Source organism: Pseudophryne corroboree, chromosome 5 (genome assembly GCF_028390025.1).
Source record: "Pseudophryne corroboree isolate aPseCor3 chromosome 5, aPseCor3.hap2, whole genome shotgun sequence".
Lineage (NCBI taxonomy): Eukaryota > Metazoa > Chordata > Amphibia > Anura > Myobatrachidae > Pseudophryne > Pseudophryne corroboree.
The window spans coordinates 361,117,991-361,138,010 of record NC_086448.1 but is presented as its reverse complement, the minus strand read 5'-3'; the positions used below and the strand labels follow the sequence as shown (position 1 = coordinate 361,138,010).

Sequence of the window (20,020 nt, the reverse complement as noted above, 5' to 3'; positions counted from 1 at the left end):
CATGGAAACCCGGGTACTGCTGACCAATTAGTGGACATGGTAGAGAGATATTTGGCAGCAGAGGAATTACTGATGACCACCCAGCAACCCATAGATCCTCGACAGCACCCTTCAGTGAAGACTGCTAATACTGTTCCGTGGGAAAACGTTGCTGGGCGGTTAAGAGAACGCAAGGCTGGAGAGACTGTAAACACTGGCCCTGGAGACAGGCCAATGGGGCAAGAACGGTCTATGCTGCCCAAACAGGTTGATAATCGTGTGGTTAAATGTTTTAGGTGTGGTATCCCAGGTCATGTTATTGCCAATTGCCCAGTCACGCAAGAACCCATGCAATGTGATGCTGCCTTTGAATGTCGCAGAATGTCTTTCTTTGCTAGGTTAGCCTGTACTGTGGTACCTTCACCTGAGTTGGAAAAACAAATGTGTGACGTGTTCTTAGAGGGTAACCGGGTAGAGGCCTCGCTAGATTCAGGAAGTTTAGTTACCCTCGTGAAAGCTGGGTTAGTGAACCCCTTAAAGGTCCATCAAATACCTATTGGGGTAACTTGCATACATGGGGATACCCAACATTATGTCACTGCTGAAGTGAATATAGAAACTTGTTGTGGGTCAGCAATGGTTAAATTAGGACTGGTCCCCACCTTGGTGCATGAGGCCATAATAGGGAGGGATTTTCCGCATTTTTGGAAACTGGGGGAATCACATTTATCAACAGATGTGAGAAGTAAAGAGCCAGTTGATAATACCGGTGATTTTACGGATGTACGTGTGTCTTCGGAACTTTTTGACCCTTTGCCTTTTGCTAGTTTGGCTGGGGAAGTGACAGATGGGGAGTCCAGTGAGGACCCTCTTGCTGGGAACAAGGACATAGTAGTTAGAACTGAAAGCGTGCCTGACCTGGAGGTAAAGAAGGATCTGTTTGCATCTGAACAGTTAAAGGATCCTACCTTGATAAAGGCTAGAGAGAATGTTAAGATTGTTAATGGGGAACCTGTGGTACCAGGTGACAGGGTTACTTATCCCCACATGGCCATCTGTAATGAGCTCTTGTACCACATTGTCAAAAAGGGTGAGGATGTGGTGGAACAGCTGGTAGTTCCCCAGTTTTATCGGATAACGGTACTAGATTTAGCTCATAGTCACGTTACAGCAGGACATTTAGGGGCAGAAAAAAACACTGAAAGAGTTTTACAAAGGTTCTTTTGGCCAGGGGTTTATAAAGAAGTGTCTGAATATTGTTCTTCCTGTCCTGAATGCCAGTATCATGCCCCTAGACTCCCTTTCAGGAGCCCACTAGTTCCCATGCCTATTATAGAGGTCCCGTTTGACAGAATAGCCATGGATCTCGTGGGGCCCTTGTTAAAGTCCGCTCGGGGCCATCAGTATATCCTGGTAATAATGGACTATGCCACTCGATATCCTGAGGCTGTGCCTTTACGCACTATCACAACCAAGGCGATAGCTAGGGAGCTGGTGCAGGTTTTTAGTAGAGTGGGAATACCAAAAGAAATTTTGACTAACCAAGGTACTCCATTTATGTCAAGGATCATGAAAGAATTGTGCAAATTATTTAAGGTCACTCACCTCAGGACGTCCATTTACCATCCACAAACTGATGGGTTGGTGGAAAGGTTTAATAAAACATTAAAAAGTATGTTAAAAAAGGTTGTTGATAAAGATGGGAAAAACTGGGATTGTTTGTTGCCCTACTTGTTAATGGCCATCAGAGAAGTTCCTCAGTCCTCTACTGGGTTTTCTCCATTTGATTTGTTGTATGGTAGACACTCCAGAGGGCTATTGGACATTGCCAAAGAGACGTGGGAAGGACAGCCCACTCCTTATAGAAGCGTTGTTGAACATGTAACACAAATGCAGGATAGGATTGCAGCCGTGGTACCTATTGTCAGAGAGCACATGGAACAGGCCCAAAGTGCTCAACAGAGGGTATATAACTGGAGTGCCAAGATACAGGAATTTGCTCCTGGAGATAGAGTTCTTGTTTTGGTACCCACTGTGGAAAGCAAGTTCTTAGCTAAATGGCAGGGTCCATTTGAGATTAGGGAAAAAGTGAATGAGGTTAATTACAAAGTATACCAACTAGTGATGAGCGGATCCGAACCCGCCCGAACTTCACCTTTTTTTTCACGGGTCCGAGCAACTCGGATCCTCCCGCCTTGCTCGGTTAACCCAAGCGCGCCCGAACGTCATCACCCCGCGGTCGGATTCTCGCGAGATTCGTATTCTATATAAGGAGCCGCGCGTCGCCGTCATTTTTCACTCGTGCATTGGAGATGATCGTGAGAGGATGTGGCTGGCGTCCTCTCAGTTTCTATGTTCAGTGGGCTGCAAATTGTGTTGCAAATATCTGTGCTCAGTGTGCTGCAAGTGCAAATATCTACGTTCTCTGCCTGAAAAACGCTCCATATCTGATTGTGCTCAGTGTGCTGCAAATATCTGTGCTCAGTGTGCTTATTGCTTTATTGTGGGGACTGGGGACCAGCAGTATTATATAGTAGGAGGACAGTGCAGAGTTTTGCTGACCAGTGATCACCAGTATTATACGTTCTCTGCCTGAAAAATGCTCCATATCTGTGCTGCATTGTAGTATATAGTAGGAGGACAGTGCAGAATTTGCTGACCACCAGTATAAATAAATATATATATATATATATATATAGCAGTACGGTACAGTAGTCCACTGCTCTACCTACCTCTGTGTCGTCAAGTATACTATCCATCCATACCTGTGGTGCATTTCAGTTTTGCACAGTTTGCTGACCACCGGTATATACTATATAGCAGTACGGTACAGAAGGCCACTGCTCTACCTACCTCTGTGTAGGAACAGCAAGAACAGCAGCGGCGGCACCAGTAGCAGCATCTCGCAAACGCCAACTCGTTCCTAGACAGGCTACGCTTTGTATCACCGCTTTCCAAAAGAGGCACACAGCTGACAACCTCTTACGGAAACTGAGGAACATCATCGCAGAATGGCTTACCCCAATTGGCGTGCAAGAGATGCTGTCGGTGGCCCGAAGAATTGCGGGCCACTTTCGGCATTCAGCCACCGCATGCCGAAGACTGGAGCACCAGCAAACAGTCCTGAACCTGCCCTGCCATCATCTGAAGAAGAGGTGGTAACGAGGTGGAATTCAACCCTCTATATGCTTCAGAGGATGGAGGAGCAGCAAAAGGCCATTCAAGCCTATACATCTGCCTACGATATAGGCAAAGGAGGGGGAATGCCCCTGACTCAAGCGCAGAGGAGAATGATTTCAACGTTGTGCAAGGTTCTGCAACCCTTTGAACTTGCCACACGTGAAGTCAGTTCAGACACTGCCAGCCTGAGTCAGGTCATTCCCCTCATCAGGCTTTTGCAGAAGAAGCTGGAGACATTGAAGGAGGAGCTAAAACAGAGCGATTCCGCTAGGCATGTGGGACTTGTGGATGGAGCCCTTCATTCGCTTAACCAGGATTCACGGGTGGTCAATCTGTTGAAATCAGAGCACTACATTTTGGCCACCGTGCTCGATCCTAGATTTAAAACCTACGTTGTATCTCTCTTTCCGGCAGACACAGGTCTGCAGAGGTTCAAAGACCTGCTGGTGAGAAAATTGTCAAGTCAAGCGGAACGTGACCCGTCAACAGCTCCTCCTTCACATTCTCCCGCAACTGGGGGTGCGAGGAAAAGGCTAAGAATTCCGAGCCCACCCGCTGGCGGTGATGCAGGGCAGTCTGGAGCGAGTGCTGACATCTGGTCCGGACTGAAGGACCTGCCAATGATTACTGACATGTCGTCTACTGTCACTGCATATGATTTACTGCATATGATTCTGTCACCATTGAAAGAAAGGTGGAGGATTATATGAGTGACCGCATCCAAGTAGGCACGTCAGGCAGTCCGTACGTATACTGGCAGGAAAAAGAGGCAATTTGGAGGCCCTTGCACAAACTGGCTTTATTTTACCTAAGTTGCCCCCCCTCCAGTGTGTACTCCGAAAGAGTGTTTAGTGCAGCCGCTCACCTTGTCAGCAATCGGCGTACGAGGTTACTTCCAGAAAATGTGGTGAAGATGATGAGCATCAAAATGAATTATAATCAATTCCTCCGTGCAGACATTCACCAGCAATTGCCTTCAGAAAGTACACAGGGACCTGAGATGGTGGATTCCAGTGGGGACGAATTAATAATCTGTGAGGAGGGGGATGTACACAGTGAAAGGGGTGAGGAATCGGACGATGAGGAGGAGGTGGACATCTTGCATCTGTAGAGCCAGTTTGTGCAAGGAGAGATTGATTGCTTCTTTTTTGGTGGGGGCCCAAACCAACCAGTCATTTCAGTCACAGTTGTGTGGCAGACCCTGTCGCTGAAATGATGGGTTTGTTAAAGTGTGCACGTCCTGTTTATACAACATAAGGGTGGGTGGGAGGGCCCAAGGACAATTCCATCTTGCACCTCTTTTTTTCTTTCATTTTTCTTTGCATCATGTGCTGTTTGGGGACTATTTTTTAAATCTGCCATCCTGTCTGACACTGCAGTGCCACTCCTAGATGGGCCAGGTGTTTGTGTCGGCCACTTGGGTCGCTTAGCTAAGTCATCCAGCGACCTCGGTGCAAATTTTAGGACTAAAAATAATATTGTGAGGTGTGAGGTGTTCAGAATAGACTGAAAATGAGTGGAAATTATGATTATTGAGGTTAATAATGCTATGGGATCAAAATGACCCCCAAATTCTATGATTTAAGCTGTTTTTTAGGGTTTTTTGTAAAAAAAACCACCCAAATCCAAAACACACCCGAATCCGACAAAAAAATTTCAGGGAGGTTTTGGCAGAACGCGTCCGAATCCAAAACACGGCCTCGGAACCGAATCCAAAACCAAAACACAAAACACAAAATTTTTTCGGTGCACATCACTAATACCAACCGGGAAAGAGAGAACCCCAACAAATCTACCATGTTAACTTAATCAAACCCTGGAAAGATAGGTTTTCTCTGTCAGCGGAGCCTTGCCCTTCGGTGTCTTCACCTCGGTTGCTTCCCGCAGTAAAGGTGTCAGAGACATTATCAGCTGATAGAACAATCGGGTTAAAGAATTTCTCATCCAAAATAGGGAGATATTTTCAGAGCTGCCTGGCCAAACGACCATAATAAAACATGACATTGTCACAGAACCAGGGGTCAGGGTCCATTTAAAGCCATATAGGATTCCTGAAGCTCAGCGAGAAGCTGTTTCTGAAGAAGTTAAAACCATGTTAGAACTTGGAGTCATAGAGGAATCAAACAGTGAGTGGTCCAGTCCCGTAGTTCTCATCCTGAAGCCAGACGGTAGCATACGCTTCTGTAATGACTTTCGTAAGTTAAATGAGGTGTCCAAGTTTGACGCATACCCCATGCCCCGTGTGGATGAGCTTATAGAAAGGCTGGGAACAGCCAGGTTTCTCACCACGTTGGACCTGACCAAAGGTTACTGGCAAATACCTTTATCTGATAGCGCAAAAGAAAAAACAGCCTTTTCGGTTCCGGAGGGGCTATAGCAGTATAAGATGTTACCCTTTGGGTTGCATGGGGCTCCAGCAACCTTTCAACGGGCGATGGATAAAATTTTGAGGCCCCATAGAAAATATGCAGCTGCCTACTTGGATGATGTGGTAATTCACAGTACAGACTGGGGGTCCCATTTGGTTAAAGTGCAAGCAGTACTGGATTCAATCAGAGAGGCAGGGTTAACTGCTAACCCAAAGAAGTGCTGCCTCGCAATGGAGGAGGTCAAATACTTGGGCTTCACCATAGGCAGAGGTCTGATTAGGCCCCAATTGAATAAAATTGATGCTATTAAAAACTGGCCTCGTCCAGTGAATAAAAAACAGGTAAGGGCTTTTTTGGGAATAACTGGTACTATAGACGGTTTATTCCCAATTTTGCGACCACAGCGGTGCCGTTGTCAGACCTTACCAAAGGGAAGCAGTCAAATATGGTGAAATGGAACCCTGATGCAGAAAAAGCGTTCCAAGCGTTAAAAGTGGCTTTGTGTTCACAAACTGTGTTGATAACACCAGATTTTTCCAAAAAATTTATGGTACAAACAGATGCCTCAGAGGTAGGGATAGGGGCTGTGCTGTCCCAAACCAGAGATGGGGACGAACACCCTATCATTTATTTGAGTAGGAAACTCAATGAGCATGGAAAAAGGTATGCCATTGTGGAAAAGGAGGCTTTGGCCATTAAGTGGGCACTAGATACCTTGAGATATTACCTCTTGGGTAGACAATTCAGACTAGTGACAGATCATGCCCCTTTAAAATGGATGTATGTAAATAGAGGCAAGAATGCTCGTGTAACTAGATGGTTTCTAGCATTGCAGGATTTTTAGTTTACTGTCGAACATAGACCGGGGTACACAATTGGCCAACGCAGATGCATTGTCCCGCATCTTCTGTTTGGGGGCTACAAGTGTTCCGGCCCCTAGGTCGAAACAGGGGAGGGGGATATGTGACAAGAACACTGGAGTAGTGTTTGAGGGCAGGTATGTTTGTCCCAGGTTCTTGTCTTACATGTATTAGGAAAATGTTTTGTTTTGTCAGAACCTTTTCAGTTTATTTGAAAAGCTGGATAAGGGCCCTGAAAGAGAGATAGGGCAAGTTCCAGACATTGGGCCCAGTTTGGGTCTTTGTCCTCACAGATGGCTAATCAGGGTTTCAGCTGTGTAAGTGGGTTATAGGGCTGCTAGCCTGATTAGTGTGTGCAGACTGCCTGGGAAGACTGCAGGATCTCTGTGAGAGAAATACGCTTCCTTACACAAGTGAGCCATACAGTGTTGGTTGGAAAATTCTCTGTTTTTTGTTTAGAGACAGTTAGGACCGTCTTATGTTTAGTTAGTGCCGGACAGGCAAGGTATTTTCTTTTGATGTTTGTTTTGTTTTCTGTTTAATAAAACTGGTCGTGGCCAGTTGCATCACACACTGGACTTGTGTGATTCTTCAGCTGCTGCATAGCTGCCATTTACCCCACGAAACGGCACCTTTTTCCCTTACAGTGTTACAATATATATATATATATATATATATATATATATATATATATATATATATATATATATATATATATATAAAAATATATTGCAGAAAAAAATATTATAATATCACTCACTTTCCCATAGAGAAAAAAATGCAAAAACCATCACTCACAATTCAGTTGAAAGTAGAAGAGGATTTATTCTTCAATACAAATCCATTAGTAATACATTCAACAACTGTGGCCCGACAGCTGTTTCAACGCATACAGGTTTTCTTCAGGGGCTAATGACACAGAGCCCATAACTTGCATATATAGCAGAAAATGGAGCCAGCACTTAACAAACCAAACCCATGCTGTGGGATGGCTCTCCACATGAGTAGTCTGCTCATTGGATGCCTCCGTGGGATGGGGAGTGTCAGCTGTGTAAGATAAACAGACCTTGCTCCCCACCCGGTTACGGCTGAGGCTGCATGTGTCACAGGTGCTGTCAGATGATGCACATATGCAGATCCTGTCAGCATTAGTGAATGAGGCCACTGATCAAAATGTAAATAAACAATACTTCCTCACATGCAGGTGCCTATTCAAGACACCCCTCGGGGTGGCCGCTCTCGTCGGGTTAAATATCCAATAAGCTAAAATGCAGATAATGCATGATGCTACACAATAGTCATTGCTACACAAACAAACCAAAGAAGATATGAACGTGCACCCGAATGTGCGCATGCAGATAAGATTAATCCCTCACCAAAGCTATCACATATATCCATCATAGTTATATTCATATACTGGTGAGTACCAGCACTGTTGACCATGATAAAAATTAACCAGACCAAACTCTGCTTAGCTTGCAGGAAGGCCCTGATTGTAAGATAATGTTCTATCATCGGCCATTATGAACCTATGTGAATGGATACGTTGTGAGTAGAAGGTACATCTGAATATGATATTAAGTGGTGGTTCATGACAAACGAGCCTGGAAGCAATTGTTCCCTATAATGCAGTGGGAGAGGAAATCTAAATACAGCACCCAGTATTCTCAAGCCATCACTGTGCAAGGTACTGACTGGGCCCATCACTGCTTAGTTACCAAGATCGGACGAGATCGGACGTGATCCAGTGTGGTATGGCTGTATCCATCTCTCATTCCCCACATGTCTGTGTACCAAAGGCTCGCTGCCAGAGTACTCACCTAAACTATTAATAAGAGGCATATTGGGATAACTCTCAATTGCAATCCAGGTATTATAGGCAATGTCCAAGACTAGAAGTCCAAATTAGTTGAGCATAATGGTTATATTGAGATTAGTTATGTGTAGAGGCTACATGTTATACTGTAATAAAGGCATAAGCAATGGCTGAGCAGTTGCAGATAACAAAGAATGAACAGTATTGAAACATAAATGACACAGGTGGTGCCAGCCTGATGGATTATCGCAGGATTTCTCCTGATGAGAAGTAATGTTCGTCAAATTTATTGCGAATGAAGCTTGAGGCGGTGGTATACATACTAATGAATTTCAGTCTGTTAGGTCCTTTATTGCAAGAGACATCCTTGCTACAGAGGAGATCTTCCCTCTGTATTTGTCCAATCTTAGTCCTGATTCAATTTCCTCTTTGGGGATTCCCCAATCAAGAAATCTTTGGCTCATTGACTGTAGGGCTGAAGACATCTCCGAGGGATCCAAAGTAATGCATAATACCCATAGTAGTTGAGAAAATGGTAAACCTCTTTTGAGGGGTATAGGATGGAAGCTAGATGCTAGCAGAAGAGTATTCCTGTCGGAAATTTTGTTGTAGATGTTAGTGATCAGTTTGTTTTTGCCTTCTTGGTGATGGCCACATCTAAAAACTTGATTTGTAGTTTGCTGAATGTGAGACTGAATCTGATGGTGCCGGGAAGTGAGTTTAGATGGTCAATGAATGCCAAAAGAGCTGAATCTTCACCATGCCAGAGAAATAAAAGGTCATCAATGTATCGAACATATGATGACAAAAATTGTTTGTAGATGGGGTGACCTGTAATGTGTTCCTGTTCGTATGTTGTCATGAAACTATTTGCATATGCGGGGGCCATGTTTGACCCCATCGCTGTCCCCTGTTTTTGTAAATAAAAACTATTCTCAAACAGAAAATAATTTTTGTTGAGGATAAGGTCCATAAGCAACACCATATAGTCCAATGGAGGGCCAAAATCCAAGTTACTTTCTTTGATAAGCAGTCTGCAAGCCTCTATTCCCTGAGAATGCGGAATGTTTGTATCCAAACTTGAAACACCCAGTGTGACCAATATGGTTTAATCGGGAATGTCATTGATATTTGCAATTTTTCTAAGGAAATCTGTAGTGTCTTCAATTTAGCTTGCAGTGTTTTTGACAAGTGGTTGTAAATAAAAGTCCACGAGCTGTGAGAGTGGCTGGCATAGAGAACCTCTGGCCGAGATGATTGGTCGGCCTGGCGACTGAGACAGAGATTTGTGAATCTTAGGAAGTGTGTAGAGAAAAGGTGTCTTTGGATGGGTAGTAGTCGAAAAATCCGCTGTGGATTGGTTGATATATCTGTTATTGATGCCCAATTGAATCACCGAATCTATTTCTTTTTTGTATGCCCAAGTAGGGTCATAATTTAATTTCTGGAAACAGGTGGTATCAGCGAGCTGTCCCTTGGCTTCTTGTATATAATACTCATAGTCCAGGAGAACTATACCGCCTCCCTTGTCGGCTGATCTGATCACTAATTGTGTGTCACTCTTTAAGTACTTAATCGCTAGCCTCTCATCCTTAGTAATGTTGTGATGACTAATCCTTTGGTTTTCAACAAATGGTAACGTATCCCTCTTGAGTACCCTCATGAATGTTGTATTGAGGAATTTAAAGTAGGGGGTTTAAAAGTGCTGGATTTCTTTAGAGGGCAGATTGGTGTAGATGTAGTATCATCTGATATAATACATGAAGGTTTAGTATGAGAAAAATAATTTCTGAGACGTAGCTGTCGTCCTAGCTTGTAAAGGTCCACTTGCCAGTGGAAGCTGTCTTGTTTGATAGTGGGTACAAATGATAACCCTTTGTTGGGGACAGAGAGCTCAGCTACAGTCAGTGTGTGATTGGATAGATTGAAAACCACCGATTCCTGGTTTTTATACTTCATTTCCTTCTTCCTTTTTCTCCCACCTCTGCGGGTGGGTATAGCGGGTTTTTTTTGGATCCCTTCTATTTCTTTCTGATCTTGAAAGGTATGTAACCCCCTGTGAGGATGTAGAAGGTACATCAGTATCACTTGCTGATGTTTGAGAACGACTCTCAATGTCCGTAAAGGTTTTAACCGGTCTGTGTCCCCCGCGTCTTGCTTGTGGTCTAAACCTGTGTTTGTCATTGCGAGAAAGCCAGGGTCCCCCCTGAATTTGAACTTATGGGGTGTCCGTGTTCACCTTATCTATGTAGTCTTGATTATAATATTATGTCACAGGTGTGAATCATAGATTGTATTGATGTCAAACAGATAATAATAACTTAAGGTATCAATTAAACTTTCATTGGGGAGTCACAGTGCTCCTCCCAGACACTTTGTTAATACTATGAGTTATCCTTAAATTGTTCAGGGTTAATTCTGTCCATGCAAATTGCGTGAATTTTCTCCTGTAAATTACTTTTAATAATCTCTGACCATTATCATAGGCCCGCAAAGTTAATGCGCCCAAATGATCCAATCAACAAAATATAGAAATAAAAATAAAAATAAAAATGAAAAATAAAAGAATTCAATTGCTGATCGCAAATGTACTTGTTAAATGTGATGTTCCGCCCTAGATAGAGCCGTCTTTAGTCCTGCTAACCGCAGCAGATTCTTGGGTATAAAATAGAAATGCAGGTATACGTTGGGGGATATATGTTCTGGGGGTGCGGCGTCCCGTAACCCTCAGGTGCATATACTTACCCTTCTTCTTCTGGTCGTCCTTGTCTTTCGTCCCCCGCTGTGCTTGCTTGTCCCTCCGTCTCGCTCCCCGGCCGGTGTAGAACCTCTGTGTGCAACCTGCACACCGATGCACGGACCTCCGGGATGACGAGATCACCGGCGGCTACGGCACTTCCGGGTACTGTTAGCCTGTTGTAAGTATTCAGTCCCCGGCGCGCTGCAGCACTGACGGCGGCTCTACTTCACTAGCCAGTGAAGGAGACTGTAGGATCGGGAAGCGGTTGATGCTGTCAGCGGATCTTTCGGATCTTTTAAAGATGATAAATGTTAGATCATGTCGTGTTCCTCCAACGCGTTTCAGCCTTAATTGGCCTTCTTCTGGGAGCAGTGTATACACTGCTCCCAGAGGAAGGCCAATTAAGGCTGAAACGCGTTGGAGGAACACGACATGATCTAACATTTATCATCTTTAAAAGATCCGCTGACAGCATCAACCGCTTCCCGATCCTACAGTCTCCTTCACTGGCTAGTGAAGTAGAGCCGCCGTCAGTGCTGCAGCGCGCCGGGGACTGAATGCCTACAACAGGCTAACAGTACCCGGAAGTGCCGTAGCCACCGGTGATCTCGTCATCCCGGAGGTCCGTGCATCGGTGTGCAGGTTGCACACAGAGGTTCTACACCGGCCGGGGAGCGAGACGGAGGGACAAGCAAGCACAGCGGGGGACGAAAGACAAGGACGACCAGAAGAAGAAGGGTAAGTATATGCACCTGAGGGTTACGGGACGCCGCACCCCCAGAACATATATCCCCCAACGTATACCTGCATTTCTATTTTATACCCAAGAATCTGCTGCGGTTAGCAGGACTAAAGACGGCTCTATCTAGGGCGGAACATCACATTTAACAAGTACATTTGCGATCAGCAATTGAATTCTTTTATTTTTTATTTTTATTTCTATATTTTGTTGATTGGATCATTTGGGCGCATTAACTTTGCGGGCCTATGATAATGGTCAGAGATTATTAAAAGTCATTTACAGGAGAAAATTCACGCAATTTGCATGGACAGAATTAACCCTGAACAATTTAAGGTAAACTCATAGTATTAACAAAGTGTCTGGGAGGAGCACTGTGACTCCCCAATAAAAGTTTAATTGATACCTTAAGTTATTATTATCTGTTTGACATCAATACAATCTATGATTCACACCTGTGACATAATATTATAATCAAGACTACATAGATAAGGTGAACACTGACACCCCATAAGTTCAATCATCAGGGGCTGAGCGCTGTGTTATACATACTCTGCAATTTTTCTGGTAGGATAGATCACCTACAAACATCAGCAGCTCGCCATACTCATTAGGTAGTTGGCATTGCCTCAGTGCGCAGGTGGTAACCCTCTAAAATTCCCCCCTGAATTTATCTATGTCTTTGCTAAGTTTAGAAAAAAGATCACTATCAGGAGATCGAATAGACTTGAAAAGATCTCTCTCTCTCTCTCTCTCTCTCTCTCTCTCTGTGTGTGTGTGTGTGTATATATATATATATATATATATATATATATATATATTAGTGATTCAAAAGTCGCAGTACGTACATCCTTTTGTTTCAAAAACTGTGCAGGAAATGGGAAAACTAAATACTCCTGTAAGGTATAGGTGAGGTGGGCTATCTTTTAGGGTATGTACCAAACGTGCGCCATCTTGAATGTAAGTCCGTTTTTTTCAAATGGAAAATGGGTTGTGTAACATGTCAAACAACATCAGAATTTGCTGAAAAAATGTATTGCTGCAAACCGATTTCAAATAGCAGTTATGGTTCAAAAGTTACACTTTTTTTGTTTGCATGTAACTGAAGATGGCTTTGACAAAAGAGGGGAGAATTGAGGTCATTTTGATGGTCAAACGTTGTAGGCTCTTCACGAGGGATGCCAAAACCATTGTTGAGGTTGTCTCGTCAGTAGCACTTTATGGACAACCACTCCGTGACTTGTCGGCCACAGTCCTAGATTGAAAATTAGGCACCTGAGAGTGTTATGTGAAATTGGAGGTCTTTCAGGGTGCCGGTTGTTAAAATCTGCAGCTATGACACGGAAACTTTGTTCTCCAGACATCAAAATTACCTCAATTCTCTCCATCTTCAGTTACCTGCAACAAAAAAAGTGTTGCAACTTTTGAACTGCTATTTCAAATCTGTTTGCAGCAATAAACTTTTCAGCAAATTCTGGTGTTGTTTGACATGTTACACGACCCACTCTACATTTGAAAAAACTGACTTAGATTCAAGATGGCCGATTTCAAGATGGCGCCCATGTTCGGTACATACCCTAAAAGATAGCCCACCTCACCCATACCTTACTGGAGTATTCAGTTTTCCCATTTTCTGCACAGTTTTTGAAACAAAAGGGTGTACTGCGACTTTTGAATCCTCTGTATATATCACTAACCGTTCATGAACGATCACTTTTTAAATACTGGGATGCTGCAAACCTTGTATGATATTAATATTTTAAATATCTAAATAAGTGTTTTTCTCTTACGTCCTAGAGGATGCTGGGGACTCCGTAAGGACCATGGGGTATAGACGGGCTCCGCAGGAGACATGGGCACTCTAAAGACTTTAGAATGGGTGTGCACTGGCTCCTCCCTCTATTCCCCTTCTCCAGACCTCAGTTAGATCCTGTGCCCAGAGGAGACTGGGTGCACTGCAGGGGAGCTCTACTGAGTTTCTCTGAAAAATACTTTTTGTTAGGTTTTTTATTTTCAGGGAGCACTGCTGGCAACAGGCTCCCTGCATCGTGGGATTGAGGGGAGAGAAGCAGACCTACTTAAATGATAGGCTCTGCTTCTTAGGCTACTGGACACCATTAGCTCCAGAGGGTCGGAACGCAGGTCTCACCCTCGCTGTTCGTCCCGGAGCCGCGCCGCCGTCCTCCTCACAGAGCCAGAAGATAGAAGCCGGGTGAGTATTGAGAAGAAAAGAAGACTTCAAAGGCGGCAGAAGACATCAGCTCTTCACTGAGGTAACGCGCAGCGATAACGCTGCGCGCCATTTCTCCCACACATACACACACAGCGGGCACTGTAAGGGTGCAAGGCGCAGGGGGGGCGCCCTGGGCAGCAATATAAACCTCAAGGGACACTGGCATTTGGCTTATATACTGTGGAGGCGGTATATTAAAAAAACCCCGCCAGTATAAAAAATTTGAGCGGGACCGAAGCCCACCGCTGAGGGGGCGGGGCTTGATCCTCCAGCACTAACCAGCGCCATTTTCACCACAGCACACGGCAGAGAAGCTGGCTCCCCGGACTCTCCCCTGCTGAACACGGTTACAGAGGGCAAAATAGAGGGTGGGGGGGGGGCACATTAATTGGCGCAGTGAGTGTAATTGTATATATATTTCTATAAAAGCGCTGTACTAGCTGGGATTTTATTCCAGTGTCCGGTGGCGCTGGGTGTGTGCTGGCATACTCTCTCTCTGTCTCTCCAAAGGGCCTTATTGGGGGACTGTCTCCATATAGATATATCCCTGAGTGTGTGGGGGTGTCGGTACGCGGGTGTCGGCATGTCTGAAGCGGAAGGCTCATCTAGGGAGGAGGTGGAGCAGATGATTGTGGTGTCTCCGTCGGCAACGCCGACACCTGATTGGTTGGATATGTGGAATGTTTTAAATGCAAATGTGTCTTTATTACATAAGAGATTGGACAAAGCAGAGTCCAGGGATAAAACAGGGAGTCAATCCATGGCTTTGACTGTGTCACAGGGCCCTTCTGAGTCTCAGAAACGTCCACTGTCCCAAGTAGCAGACACTGATACTGACACTGATTCTGACTCCAGTGTCGACTACGATGATGCGAGGTTACACCCAAGGGTGGCCAAAAGTATTCATTATATGATTATTGCAATAAAAGATGTTTTGCATATCACAGATGACCCCTCTGTCCCTGACACGAGGGTATGCATGTTTAAGGAAAAGAAACCTGAGGTAACTTTTCCCCCATCTCATGAGCTGAATGAGTTATTTGAAAAAGCTTGGGAAACTCCAGACAAGAAACTGCAGATTCCCAAGAGAATTCTTATGGCGTATCCTTTCCCGTCACAGGACAGGTTACGGTGGGAATTCTCACCCAAGGTGGACAAGGCTTTAACGCGCTTGTCCAAAAAGGTGGCGCTACCATCCCCAGACACTGCAGCCCTCAAGGATCCTGCTGATCTCAGGCAGGAGACTACCTTAAAATCAATTTATACACATACGGGTGCCTTGCTCAGACCGGCAATAGCGTCAGCTTGGGTTTGTAACGCTGTAGCAGCTTGGGTGGATACCTTGTCAGCTGACATTGATACCCTAGATAGGGATACCATTTTATTGACCTTAGCTCACATTAGAGACGCAGTCTTATATATGAGAGACGCTCAGAGAGACGTTGGGCTGCTTGGCTCGAGAGCCAACGCCATGGCGATTTCTGCTAGGCGAGCCCTGTGGACCTGCCAATGGACGGGTGATGCCGATTCAAAGAGGCATATGGAGGTTTTGCCTTACAAGGGTGAGGTTTTGTTTGGGGAAGGTCTCGCGGACCTGGTTTCCACAGCTACCGCGGGTAAATCAACTTTTTTACCTTATGTTCCCCCACAGCAAAAGAAAACACCACAATATCAGATGCAGTCCTTTCGGTCGCATAAGTCTAGAAGAGGTCGGGACTCTTCCTTCCTCGCCAGAGGTAAGGGTAGAGGGAAAAGAATGCCTGCTACGGCAAGTTCCCAGGCGCAGAAGTCCTCTCCGGCTTCTACTAAATCCACCGCATGACGCTGGGGTTCCTCTAAGGGAGTCCGCGCCGGTGGGGGTACGTCTTCGACTCTTCAGCCACGTCTGGCTTCAGTCAGACGTGGATCCTTGGGCAATGGAAATTGTATCCCAAGGCTACAAGCTGGAATTCGTAGACGTGCCTCCTCGCTGGTTTTTCAAATTGGCTTTACCAGCTTCTTCCCCAGAAAGGGAGATAGTTTTAGCTGCAATCCAAAAACTGTGTCAACAAGAAGTGGTTGTCGAGGTTCCCCTAGTTCAACAGGGGAAGGGGTACTATTCAACCCTATTTGTGGTCCCGAAACCGGATGGCTCGGTCAGACCCATTCTAAATGTAAAATCCCTAAACCTGCACTTGAAAAAGTTCAAATCCAAGATGGAATCGCTCCGGGCAGTTATCTCCAGCCTGGAAGGGGGGGATTTTATGGTGTCACTAGACATAAAGGATGCATACCTTCATGTCCCCATATATCCCCCTCATCAGGCGTACCTGAGATTCGCTGTACAGGACTGTCATTACCAGTTTCAGACGTTGCCGTTTGGGCTTTCCACAGCCCCGAGGATTTTCACCAAGGTAATGGCGGAAATTATGGTACTCCTGCGCAGGCAGGGAGTCACAGTTATCCCGTACTTGGACGATCTCCTGATTAAAGCGAGATCGAGAGATCAGTTGCTGAAAAGCGTGTCGCTCTCCCTGAGTGCTGCAGCACCATGGCTGGATTCTAAATCTACCAAAGTCGCAGTTGGTTCCAATGACTCTGCTATCTTTCTTAGGCATGATTCTGGACACGGAACAAAAGAGGGTTTTTCTCCCGTTGGAAAAAGCCCAGGAACTCCAGAACATGGTCAGAGACCTGTTAAAACCGAAAAGAGTGTCAGTCCATCAATGCACTCGAGTACTGGGAAAAATGGTGGCAACCTACGAGGCCATCCCCTTCGGCAGGTTTCATGCGAGGACATTTCAGTGGGACCTTCTGGACAAGTGGTCCAGGTCCCATCTTCAAATTCATCAGAAAATAAGCCTGTCCCCCAGGGCCAGGGTGTCTCTCCTGTGGTGGCTGCAGAGTGCTCATTTTCTAGAGGGTCGCAGGTTCGGCATTCAAGACTGGGTTCTGGTGACCACGGACGCGAGCCTCCGAGGATGGGGAGCAGTCACACAAGGAAGAAATTTTCAGGGAACATGGTCAAGGCAGGAGGCTTGTCTGCACATCAACATACTGGAATTAAGGGCCATATACAACGGCCTACGACAAGCGGAGAATCTTCTCCGCAAACTACCGGTTCTGATTCAATCAGACAACATCACAGCCGTGGCTCATGTAAACCGCCAAGGCGGGACAAAGAGCAGAGTGGCAATGGCAGAAGCCACACGGATTCTGCGCTGGGCGGAAAATCACGTAAGCGCTCTGTCAGCAGTCTTCATTCCGGGAGTGGACAACTGGGAAGCAGACTTCCTCAGCAGACACGATCTCCATTCAGGAGAGTGGGGACTTCATCAAGAAGTTTTTGCAGAGATAACAAGTCTTTGGGGACTTCCTCAAATAGACATGATGGCGTCACGCCTCAACAAGAAGCTTCGGAGGTATTGTGCCAGGTCAAGGGACCCTCAGGCAGTAGCGGTAGACGCCCTGGTGACACCATGGGTGTTTCAGTCGGTCTATGTATTCCCTCCTCTTCCTCTCATCTCCAAAATATTGAGAATCATAAGAAGAAAAAGAGTGCAGACAATACTCATTGTTCCAGATTGGCCTCGAAGGGCCTGGTATTCAGATCTGCAGGAGATGCTCACAGAAGATCCATGGCCTCATCCTCTTAGGGAGGGCCTGTTGCAGCAGGGGCCCTGCGTGTTCCAAGACTTACCGCGGTTACGTTTGACGGCATGGCGGTTGAACACCGAATCCTTGCTGGGAAAGTTATTCCGGAGGAAGTCATCCCTACTCTGATAAAGGCTAGGAAGGAGGTGACTGCGAAACATTATCACCGTATTTGGAGGAAATATGTATCTTGGTGTGAAGCCATGAATGCTCCTACGGAAGATTTCCACTTGGGCCGTTTTCTCCACTTTCTACAGACAGGAGTGGATATGGGCCTAAAGTTAGGCTCCATTAAGGTACAGATTTCGGCCCTATCTATATTCTTCCAGAAGGAATTGGCTTCTCTCCCAGAAGTCCAGACTTTTGTAAAGGGAGTGCTGCACATCCAGCCTCCTTTTGTGCCCCCAGTGGCACCATGGGACCTTAATGTGGTGTTACAGTTCCTTAAGTCACACTGGTTTGAACCTCTTCAAACAGTGGAGTTGAAATTTCTCACTTGGAAAGTGGTCATGTTGTTAGCCTTGGCATCTGCGAGGCGGGTGTCCGAATTGGCGGCTTTATCTCACAAAAGCCCCTATCTGATTTTCCATGTGGATAGAGCAGAGTTGAGGACTCGTCCTCAATTTCTGCCTAAGGTGGTTTCATCGTTTCATATGAACCAACCTATTGTGGTGCCTGTGGCTACGGGGGACTTGGAGGATTCCAAGTCTCTTGATGTAGTCAGGGCCTTAAAAGTTTATGTAGCCAGGATGGCTTGGATTAGGAAAACAGAGGCACTGTTTATCCTGTATGCAGCCAACAAGGTTGGCGCCCCTGCTTCTAAGCAGACTATTGCCCGCTGGATCTGTAACACGATTCAGCAGGCTCATTCTACGGCTGGATTGCCGGTATCAAATTTGGTAAAGGCCCATTCCACTAGGAAGGTGGGCTCTTCTTGGGCGGCTGCCCGAGGTGTCTCGGCATTGCAACTTTGCCGAGCGGCTACTTGGTCGGGTTCAAACACTTTTGCTAAATTCTACAAGTTTGATACCTTCGCTGAGGAGGACCTCATGTTTGCTCAATCGGTGCTGCAGAGTCATCCGCACTCTCCCGCCCGGTCTGGAGCTTTGGTATAATCCCCATGGTCCTTACGGAGTTCCCAGCATCCTCTAGGACGTAAGAGAAAATAAGATTTTAAACCTACCGGTAAATCTTTTTCTCCTAGTCCGTAGAGGATGCTGGGCGCCCGTCCCTGTGCGGACTAAATTCTGCAAGACTTGTATATAGTTTTTGCTTACATAAGGGTTATGTTACAGTTTTGATCAGTCTCGTGCTGATGCTGTTTTGTTTCATACTGTTAACTGGTTCGTATATTCCATGTTATACGGTGTGGATGGTGTGGGCTGGTATGAATCTTGCCCTTGGATTAACAAAAATCCTTTCCTCGTACTGTCCGTCTCCTCTGGGCACAGTTTCTCTAACTGAGGTCTGGAGGAGGGGCATAGAGGGAGGAACCAGTGCACACCCATTCTAAAATCTTTTTAGTGCCCATGTCTCCTGCGGAGCCCGTCTATACCCCATGGTCCTTACGGAGTCCCCAGCATCCTCTACGGTCTAGGAGAAAAAGATTTACCTGTAGGTTTAAAATCTTATTATTGCCATTCATTAGCAAGTGCTGTGTATTTTAGTGGGAGCAGAAACCATACTGAAATGCATAGCCAAAACAAGACAAGACTCGCTTACATCATGCTTGTGACTGGTTGAGCAGGTGCTGACCACCAGCTCCGTTAACAGTACATTACTAAGACGTGGATTTCTAAAGCATGTGTTGCACCTAGTATTATTGGCATTTTAAAACTTATGGGTAAAACCTCAGCCAGGAGGTGGTTTTGGAAACCTGCTGCTTAGTTAATATACCCCTATGTATAGTTGTTTGTGACTGTTTAAAAATGTATTATAGTTGTATTTGTCTTTTTGATTTTCTCTTACGTCCTAGGGGATACTGGGAATCCATTTAGTACCATGGGCGTATAGACGGGTCCTCCCTCTGTGCCCCTCCTACCAGACTCAGTTTAGAAAATGTGCCCGGAGGAGCCGGTCACGTCTCTGGAAGCTCATGAAGAGTTTGCTGCATTTATTTTATATGTTTGTTATTTTCAGGCAGGACTGGATGGCACCAGTCTGCCTGCTTTGTGGGACTTAGGGGACGACGACGACCCACTCCCCGCTGACAGGTCACTAGCACCTGAGGGAACTATTCACAAGCCCCACCATGGCGAGCGTACATTCCTGCAGCACGCCACCGCTCCTATCAGAGCCAGAAGAATGAAGAGTGGTGAGTACTAAGCCGGCGTCCCGGTTAGCGGGTCGCCGGCCATTACGGTGGCATGAGGGTACGGAGACGCACGGCTTTTGAACGGGACGGACTGCGTTTCCCACTGGGTAAAGACACAGACGCTGAACAGTGGACACAGTACCCAGACTGGCAACAA

At 45.7% G+C, this 20,020-nt stretch overlaps 1 protein-coding gene and 1 pseudogene across 3 annotated transcripts in view; one reads left to right on the top strand and one right to left on the bottom strand.

Annotated features, from left to right (window-relative positions):
- The window catches only part of STX17 (syntaxin 17), a 243,862-nt gene that overhangs the window by 28,510 nt on the left and 195,332 nt on the right, over positions 1-20,020 (top strand). The window lies entirely within an intron of this gene.
- On the bottom strand, positions 8,035-8,154 carry LOC134930528 (5S ribosomal RNA; annotated as a pseudogene).